Raw genomic sequence first — 10,350 nt, 5'->3', positions numbered from 1 at the left:
ACTAAAGATAAAATCCAATTTTAGTGGATACTTCAATTTTGATTGGCTAAGCACTATAATCAATCTAATATTATCCAATCAAATTACTAAAATTAGGATTTTATCTTAGTTAAAATTTCGTGAAATAGGCCCCTGGTTTATATCTCAAAAACAGTTCAAGATAATTGTGCCTGATAACGATAAGAGAATACTTGTCGAAACGTCGTGCTATATGTCTATAAACCAGTGATTGTTTTCCATAGAAATTGTATTTTGCGTTTTGCTTCGTTCAACATATCTTGTACAACAAAATGATATTGAAATTAATCATTACAAAACATATGATTTATCTAATGTATTTTGGTAATGAGAAATTTATCGGATTTAAAAATGTTCCTGTTTCCATGGAAACAAAGTTTATGTTATGTTAATATTTTGTATGGAGGGCCCGCGATCTTCCTGATGGAATCGTCTTATATCCTTTGTTAACTTTGATTAGTTCATTAATAGATAATGTAAAAAAACATGACCCGAAAACTGAACCCTGAGTAACATCGACAGAAAAATACAACCGCGATATAACAGGACTATCTGTAGCTCATTCCACTATAACTGATGCTAGGTTCTAAAATATATATACAAAGGTTCGCGATACGATTTAACATCGTGGAGGTGGGGGTTAAAGTGTTCATTTTGGGATTAGCTTATGGTTAGTTTTATTAACTATGTTTATGTGTTAGACGCTTACGGCGGATTTCTAGGTCCGTTCATTTGCTTTCATATAATACGTTTAATGTTTGAATGTTTGTTTATTCTGTGCATATTCGTTAAGACCCATTTAATTTCATTTCGTTCATGTGCAGAGCGGTCCTGTGCAATTAGTATATAGAAGTGAATTTTGTCCAGGCAGCACCTTTTCTGTTTACTTTTCTTCAATTCCACCGGTGGGTCTTGGTTTTCAGTACCAGGCATTAGCCCAGGTTAGGAGCAGAACAGTAGGACGTTAAACTCCATTTCATTTCATTTCATTTCAGTACCAGGAGAACAACGAGACACGCGTTACTGCCGAGAAATAACGATCGTGAAAAGAGCCCAAATATTTTTCTCGGCCCACGCCGGACACGGAACATTCCAGTTGAAGCTATGGTTACCTAAACACTCACGTCCAATAATCGATATTACAAACAACTTAGAGTTTAGTTCACTGGTTTAGAGCCGCGGTGACTAAGTAGATACGGCACTTGAAAAGTTCCAAATATGTTCCCCGACCCACACTGGATATGGAACATTCTAGTTCAGAATCTAGTTACTCGAACGCTCACGTCAGGAAATCAATATGGCAAACAACTTATAGTTTAGTTTATGGTTTGACACGTGTGTGTTAGATCACAGGGTCTGTCAATGAGTGGGGATCGCGTGGCTAAGTGGGTAAGACGCTCTCTCGCTAGCCTGGAGGTCGGGTGTTCGATCCCTGCATTGGCCGAGAAAGTTCATCCCGATTTTCCGGCGTGGTTTTTCCCTTGTCAGTGATGCAGGACGGAGGGCCTGACAAGGACAGCTGTCTAGTCGTTCGGATGGGACGAAAAACCGAGGTTCCGTGTACACATTGGAGTGTACGTAAAAGATCCCTTGGCAGCTGGAAGTCGATAGAAGAGCAGGCCGTAGCGCCGCTGCCCGGGCAAAATTTCCCTCATAGTAGGCGTATGCCCGTCTTCATTAGCCCAGTTTAGGAGCAGATCAGTAGGACTTTAAACCCCATTTTATTTCTGTCAATGAGTCAAGTGACGTGGTTTCGATCCTTAAACTTTTTCGTGACAAGGAGTAGGGTCATCTGCCTAACCCCTAGTGGTTGTTTTTCATAAGAATGTGTTTTTGATTTTCCTCTATCCAGTTGGGGAGTTGGATGGCCGAATGGTTAGCACGTGTGCGCTGTATCATACGGTCTGTCAATGAGTAAACTGGCATTGTTTCTATTCCTAGCTCGTTGGTTCTCTCTGGGTCCTTCGGTTTCCCCCCACTGCTAAAGACCCCGACGCGCAAGGGAATTATTGAAATAAAATTAAACTATATGTTAATCCCGAAATGACCTAGTTTGTGTCGAGTGGACGTTACCCCCCTCTCTCTCTCTCTCTCTCTCTCTCGTGTGAAACATTTAGGACAGGTAAAAAAGAATCCATAGATGACTAAAATATTGTATTGTTGAATGGGACGAGTTATTATGTCACGTACGTTATCAGGGTCGAAAAAAGAATTATTACCCAGAAAAATTCAAATGTCTGCCCTATGTCAATTTGATATAAAATACACAACCACGTGATATATGATCTCTAAAACAAAATAAATATGTATGTTGAAATCGAATAACGATCTTGTTGAACTTTCGGTACTTGAATAACTACCGGCATAGTTTTCATTGAATGATCAATCAATTTCAAGTGGACAGAATTCACCGTAAAAGGAGCTAAATCGTTGATATTTGGGACCTAGAAATTGACACACATGGATCGCAACGCATATAATAATGTACACGTAATATGAATGTATATAAACTGATTTACATTCAATAGTTTCCGTTTTTACTCTAATTTCAAATCAGTTACATTCCGCGAAATACGGCCAGAAGTCTCAATCTAAAGGCAATCTCTAGCGTCTGGTTAATCCAATCTACACAGAAAGTATCTATTACGAACGCTCTCCAGATAAGAATACGGCTTCACCGTTTGACATGACTTGTGGAATATGTCTAGCCTCATTCTTCGAGTCCCCTGTTACAAATGGCGCTGAAACCCATTATGGTAAACGATTCGTGTATCAATGGCAAAATGTTTATTTTGTCTTAAATATTGGATATGAGAACCCCATCTTTTCCTGGTAAGATCACAACATCAAGATAATATTACAATTAAAATATAAATATAGTATGAATATCCTACTAATGTATTTAAGCTCATATTATCAACCGCATCTGTATGGGTTTCTGACATGAAATGAAATGGGATTTAACGTCCTACTGTTCTGCTCTGACTGGGCTAATATAGACGAATAGAGAGCTGTCCTTGTCCTGTACAAAGGGAAACCACTTTGGGAAGTCCCGATGAACTTTCTCGAACAATGCAGGAATCGAACACGCGACCTCCAGGCTAGCAAGCCAACGCCTTACCCATTTAGCCACCGTGACTCCCGTATGCGTTTCTACCTGTATATATTCAAACCAGTGCAAGGCTTCTTTTAGGCTTGACAGGCTGAAGCCTTTGTTAACTACATATGTTTCTAAACGTCAAGGTATGTGTTTCTACCTGTATGTGTTTCTAAACATCACGATATGTGTTTTTAAACGCCACGGTATATATTTCTAAATTTGTGTTTTCAATGTCGAAGACTTTGGATGATATTGAGTTAAAGACTTAGCTACCTAAACAGTAAATATCGCAGGCTAGCGATGATATCCAGGGTTGATTATGGTCTGGATAAGTAAATAAATGTCTAATTAATAGTTTATATAACATTTCAGACCTAAAGAAAGACCTGCAATAGGCAGATTTAGCTCCTGCATAATGTATGTTTACATTATTATTAATATTTGATTATTCTGTGTGTATCATAGGTTTCTGTACCTCACCCCACCACCACACACTAAATATCCAATCGTGTTAAAAATTGAAAATAACACTAATAAGCCTTGCTTCATTGTCTGTGCCCTTCCACATACAACAAATTCTGGAACTCCGCTGGAGGCGAATGGATGTGATAATTAATACAATTGCTCGAAGATTTGCAGGTATTTACGGTATAAACATGGAAGCGATCAGTACAAACTTAATTACACGGATAGACTGAAACAATATCTATATTCATATCAACCTGGGGGCGTGGTTGGCCAGCCGAACACTGACGATCGCATTTATGTAGTCTATAAAATCGATGAATTCGATCTCTATATTGCGGGGGACTACTTTCGTTGTGATAACCGCATGGATGTTTTTGCCCGGTGTTCCGATTTCTCTTACTAAAAGAAATGTGAAATGAATTGAAATAAAGTTTAACGTCCTACTGTTTTGCTCATATACTAGACTAATGTAGACGGACATACGCCATTCAATAGTTTCCGTTTTTACTCTAATTTCAAATCAGTTATATTCGGCGAAATACGGCCAGAAGTCTCAATCGAAAGGCAATCTCTAGCGTCTGGTTAATCCAGTTTACACAGAAAGTATCTATTACGCACGCTCTCCAGATAAGAATACGGCTTCACCGTTTGTCATGACTTGTGGAATATGTCTAGCCTCGTTTTTCGAGTCCCCTGTTACAAATGGTGCCGAAACCCATTATGGTAAACGATTCGTGTACCAATGGTAAAATGTTTATTTTGTCTTAAATATTGGATATGAGAACCCCATCTTTTCCTGGTAAGATCACAACATCAAGATAATATTACAATTAAAATATAAATATAGTATGAATATCCTACTAATGTATTTAAGCTCATATTATCAACTGCATCTGTATGGGTTTCTGACATGAAATGAAATGGGATTTAACGTCCTACTGTTCTGCTCTGACTGGGCTAATATAGACGAATAGAGAGCTGTCCTTGTCCTGTACAAAGGGAAACCACTTTGGGAAGTCCCGATGAACTTTCTCGAACAATGCAGGAATCGAACACGCGACCTCCAGGCTAGCAAGCCAACGCCTTACCCATTTAGCCACCGTGACTCCCGTATGCGTTTCTACCTGTATATATTCAAACCAGTGCAAGGCTTCTTTTAGGCTTGACAGGCTGAAGCCTTTGTTAACTACATATGTTTCTAAACGTCAAGGTATGTGTTTCTACCTGTATGTGTTTCTAAACATCACGATATGTGTTTTTAAACGCCACGGTATATATTTCTAAATTTGTGTTTTCAATGTCGAAGACTTTGGATGATATTGAGTTAAAGACTTAGCTACCTAAACAGTAAATATCGCAGGCTAGCGATGATATCCAGGGTTGATTATGGTCTGGATAAGTAAATAAATGTCTAATTAATAGTTTATATAACATTTCAGACCTAAAGAAAGACCTGCAATAGGCAGATTTAGCTCCTGCATAATGTATGTTTACATTATTATTAATATTTGATTATTCTGTGTGTATCATAGGTTTCTGTACCTCACCCCACCACCACACACTAAATATCCAATCGTGTTAAAAATTGAAAATAACACTAATAAGCCTTGCTTCATTGTCTGTGCCCTTCCACATACAACAAATTCTGGAACTCCGCTGGAGGCGAATGGATGTGATAATTAATACAATTGCTCGAAGATTTGCAGGTATTTACGGTATAAACATGGAAGCGATCAGTACAAACTTAATTACACGGATAGACTGAAACAATATCTATATTCATATCAACCTGGGGGCGTGGTTGGCCAGCCGAACACTGACGATCGCATTTATGTAGTCTATAAAATCGATGAATTCGATCTCTATATTGCGGGGGACTACTTTCGTTGTGATAACCGCATGGATGTTTTTGCCCGGTGTTCCGATTTTCTCTTACTAAAAGAAATGTGAAATGAATTGAAATAAAGTTTAACGTCCTACTGTTTTGCTCATATACTAGGCTAATGTAGACTGAAACAATATCTATATTCATATCAACCTGGGGGCGTGGTTGGCCAGCCGAACACTGACGATCGCATTTATGTCGTCTATAAAATCGATGAATTCGATCTCTATATTGCGGGGGACTACTTTCGTTGTGATAACCGCATGGATGTTTTTGCCCGGTGTTCCGATTTTCTCTTACTAAAAGAAATGTGAAATGAATTGAAATAAAGTTTAACGTCCTACTGTTTTGCTCATATACTAGACTAATGTAGACGGACATACGCCATACAGTGTACTATGAGTCAGTATCTTACCTACTTAGCCACCGTGGCCCCCTCTTACTGAAAGAGTGTGTGAACTAGCTTTATTTAACGTCCGCTTCCACCGAAGTGATATTGCAGACAACCTGAAAAAGTCTTGCACACATGAAAATGAATAAAATACAGATTCACTATATCGTTCGAGAAATGTCCTATTAATATCAAGTGGACACTTAGTCCCATTTACTCGCCAATCTACCGTGCCCAAAATTAAAACGAGAGTTGGTCACCAACACAATATAAACACAATATACTCTATAAATTGTTATATTGGACATGGGGGCGGGGGGTTAGAACGTACGCGCTGTATCATACGGTATGTCACTAAGTCAACGGGCGTGGTTGCGATTCCCTGGTTGTACGTTTTAAGGAGTAGGGTCGCCTGTCCAACCTCAGGCATTATTGAAATAAAATTGAACCATGTTAGTCCCGAAATGACCCAGTGGACGTTAAACCCATCTCTCTCTCTCTCTCTCTCTCTCTCTCTCTCTCTCTCTCTCTCTCGGACATAAATTTTATCTTTATTTTCCCTATACATAAATCTCCACATATTTTAATTTAAAAGAAAATAATAGAGAAATAATTGTTGATAGGCCTAGATGTGACGTAAATCTGAATACTAAATTGAAAACTTTTTGAAGGTTAGATCAAAAACAAAACCTGACGCCATATTGGAATGTTGATGTTAGTAAACTATATTTGTATATATTGATTTATTTCAGATATTAACTAATCGATCTATTATAATTCTATTGATTTTATTTCAGATATTCCTGATAACCTGTAATTAGAGTAAACAGGTATGAAAATAATTATACATATATAATAATTAAACATACATTATGCAAGAGCTAAATCTGCCTATTATAGGCCTTTCTGTAGACCTGAAATGTTATATAAACTATTAATTAGACATTTATTAACATGAAAAGACCTTAATCAAATCTCGATGTCATTTTAAGTGTCGGATTTGCACTGGATTTGAATCCGATTTGCTGCTCAACGCTCATTGATGATAAAATCCAAAAATGGATAATCGAGACTTTGTTTTTTATCGTACCGACTTTAGTAATGACGATCAAGACTAGACCTAAAATTCAATCGCTAATATCTCGGTTCAGAGTGGAGCAATTTGGCCGATATTTTCAGAAAATCCCCTTTAATAAAATCCCCTTTACATTATCTATGTTTTAACTATTATAGCGAGTTCTTTATCTAATCCCCATAATGCCCCTTTAATAATAGTTCTGCCAATAATATGTTCCCGAAATTTGTCCAGATATGACGAGGAAACTAGAGCGGACAGGTAGCCTTCAATATGCGACAAATTCAAAAGATACATTTTTCCGATCTAGACGGTACAATTATTAACGAAATTCTTCATTAAAATACTTTGAACGACCCAAATAGTTCAAACATTAACAAATTTCTTCATTAAAATACATTTTCTCGAACTATTCCTATAAAAAAAACATACTTTGAACGACCGAGACAGTTCAACTATTAACAAATTCCTTTAAAAAATACTTTGACCGATCTAGACAGTTCAATTATTAACAAATTCCTTTAAAAAATACTTTGAACGACTTAGATAATTCAATTATTAACAAATTTCTTCATAAAACATACTTTGAACGACTTAGATAGTTCAATTATTAACAAATTCCTTCATAAAACATACTTTGAACGACCTAGATAGTTCAACTATAAAACAAATTCCTTCATAAAACGACGTAGACAGTCCAATTATTAACAAATTCCTTCAGACAGTTTTCAGGTATGGACGATTCTGGGTTGGAAGCTACCATGGGGGTCGAGGGGGGATTCGTTTTGTAACACAAATATAAAGATATAAAGATACACCATTGTTACAAAAACTAAGTAATATTTGTAGATAAGCCGGTCAAATTTAATTTTGGAAAGTTTACATGTCGGTGTTAAATCAGGTTAATTCTGTGAAATTATTCAATAAAATATTTTGCAAACCAACATTTCGGTTAATTCTGTGAACTCATTCAATAAAATATTGTGCTACCCAAAATTTCGGAAATGGTGAAATAAATAAAATCTGTAAATAAAACGGGATTTAACGTCCTAGTTTCTACATTAAAGGGTCAAAGGGACATACATAGGGATTTCATTTTCAGAATGAATCAATCGTTAACTAAAAGGAATTTTTTACAAAGTTGTTTACTTTTAATTAATTACACAATTACACAACAATATAAAGTTGCAAAATGATAAGCAAAAAACAACTCAATGTTCCCCATTCTCTGATGTTTGTGTCCAAAAAACTAATATACATTGCCCGAAAAATGGACGGTTTACCGAATCAGGGGGTTGCTACGCCTAAGCGGACATACGCCGGCAGCATGCAATGTTCGTAATTCTGATCGGACAGCAGCTTTTCCTTACATAAAATGTACCAATGCATTGAGTGTCAATAGAGATTTAAAATAATATTCTAATTCATGAATTAAAATATCTCCGTCTTACCTTGTAAAAGTATTTTATTTTCCAATATTACTGGGAGTTAATTAACAATCCGAAATGTTTGTATCACCTGGTCCTGTCTAGGTGTGTCACTATCGAATTCTGTACGAGAATGAATTGTAAATCATGTCGAAATCGACACTCAAAGCTCCACAGCAAATGTTTGCTCGAGATCCTCACAGCGCATTGGAGCTCCAGCCAACTATCGCCAGCCGAAGATTATCGTCTGCTGTGTTTAAAGGAACTTCGTCGACACTTCTTAAACAGAGAGAGAGAGAGAGAGAGATGAGGTTTAATGTATACTCGACTCGAACGAAGTCATTTCGGGACTAACAATTTTATTTCAATAATTCGCTTGCGCGTAGGGTTCTTTTAGCAGTGGGAGAAAACCGGAGGACCCGGAGAAAACACACGAGGTTGGACAGGCTACCCTACTCCTTGTCACGTACAACCGGTTGACTCAATGACAGACTTTATGATACAACGCGCACGTGCTAACCATTCGCCCATCCACCACCGTCCCCTCCCCCCCCCCCACTTCTTACATACTGTGGCAACATTTAAATCAGTTCCTCTAGGAACCCTCTCTCAAGGATGAAGTCCGCCCTTGACCGATCGTTCAAAAGATAACTACATTTAAGTTTACTTGAGTTGACCACAGGCCCTGGTTAGGTACTTGAGTCTTGACTATATAGTTTGTACTTGAACGGCAGAAGACAAATCCATTTGGCACGCAGTGATCTGGCGATAATGGCCACTGGATAACTTGTCTATATCTTTTATTGCCACCATAAAACTTACAGTTATCTGTGCACATTGGAATGTGTTTAACGCCTCGTCAACAAATGTACTTCGGTCATTTAGAAATTAGCACGTGCTGATATATTATGTTTCTATCGTTACGTGTGAAATGCGCGTGAGGAGAATTTTGTCCGGACAGGCTGATTCGATTCCCGAGTGTTAAGGGATCTTTTACGTGCACGCCCTCCTCAGCTAAACTTTATCGGGTTAAAATCATGGCGGGGTCCAAGAATACCATCCGGTATTTGTCAAACCCGATTCACACCGGTAACTCCTGTTCAGTGGACACCGGAAATAGGTATAGTCGTTTGGCGTAGCATTATTCAAAATGATCCCTTGGCAGTTGACATTCGGACCAAAAATGGGCAGAAATAACGCCGTTCGTGGGTTGGCGAGGCTTCAAATCTTTTTCCATCCCATCCTGGTAGATCTAAGTTACATTAATCCTGTTCGATTTATTGATCCTCACTACGCACACCTCAGGGACGGTTTGTTGGTTCTTGGATCAAGATGGGTTACGGAAGTTGTGGGGAAAGATCACCTACGATCAAAGGATTATTGTTTGGGTCAGGCCATTGACCCGTTCTCAACATCTATGTTTACGTATTTATCCCCGTTATTTTAGCCCCAGACCAAAATATATATGTTTAAATATCGACCGACGCTAATTTTAGACTTCAGGGTAAATATTGTGATGATGGCTCAATGAGTAAGAGGTTGGCTCGCTAACCTCGAGGTCTCGTGTTCATCGGTTTTTCCGGCGTGGTTCCTCCTTGTCAGTGGTGCAGGACAACTTATTTTCATTCGGATGGCACAGAAAACCGAGGTTCCGTTTACACATTGGTGTGCAGCTAAACGAACCATTTATATCTGCAATTCGAAATAAGAGAAGCCGGCTGTGTCGCTGTACAGGAAAAAAAATTCCCCCCATAGCCGACTATGCCCGTTGTTATTATAGTCCAACCGGTGATGAACTGTAGGACGTTAAACCCCATTTTATTTCATTTCATTTCAAATGTTGTGGGAGCCACGGTGGCTAAGTGGGTAAGTTCATCGGGATTTTTTCCGACGTGGTTTCCCCTTGCAGGACAGAGGGCCTCCCAAGGACAGCTGTCTAGTCGTTCGGATCGGATGGAAATCCGAGGTTCCGTGTATACATTGGCG

General features: G+C 38.3%; 1 protein-coding gene across 3 annotated transcripts in view; it reads right to left on the bottom strand.

Moving 5' to 3' along the window:
- Positions 1-8,482, bottom strand: part of LOC126810078 (cadherin-99C) — a 50,328-nt gene extending 41,846 nt beyond the window's left edge. For all 3 annotated transcript variants that reach the window (XM_050535036.2, XM_050535035.2, XM_050535037.2), the window contains exon 1: positions 8,389-8,482. The gene's annotated coding sequence lies outside the window, so the exon portion shown is untranslated. The remainder of the gene's footprint in view (positions 1-8,388) is intronic.
- Positions 8,483-10,350: the final 1,868 nt, after the last annotated feature.

This window comes from Patella vulgata, chromosome 2 (assembly GCF_932274485.2).
Source record: "Patella vulgata chromosome 2, xgPatVulg1.2, whole genome shotgun sequence".
NCBI lineage: Eukaryota > Metazoa > Mollusca > Gastropoda > Patellidae > Patella > Patella vulgata.
Note: the sequence above shows the minus strand (reverse complement) of the source record. Positions and strands in the feature narration are given on the sequence as shown.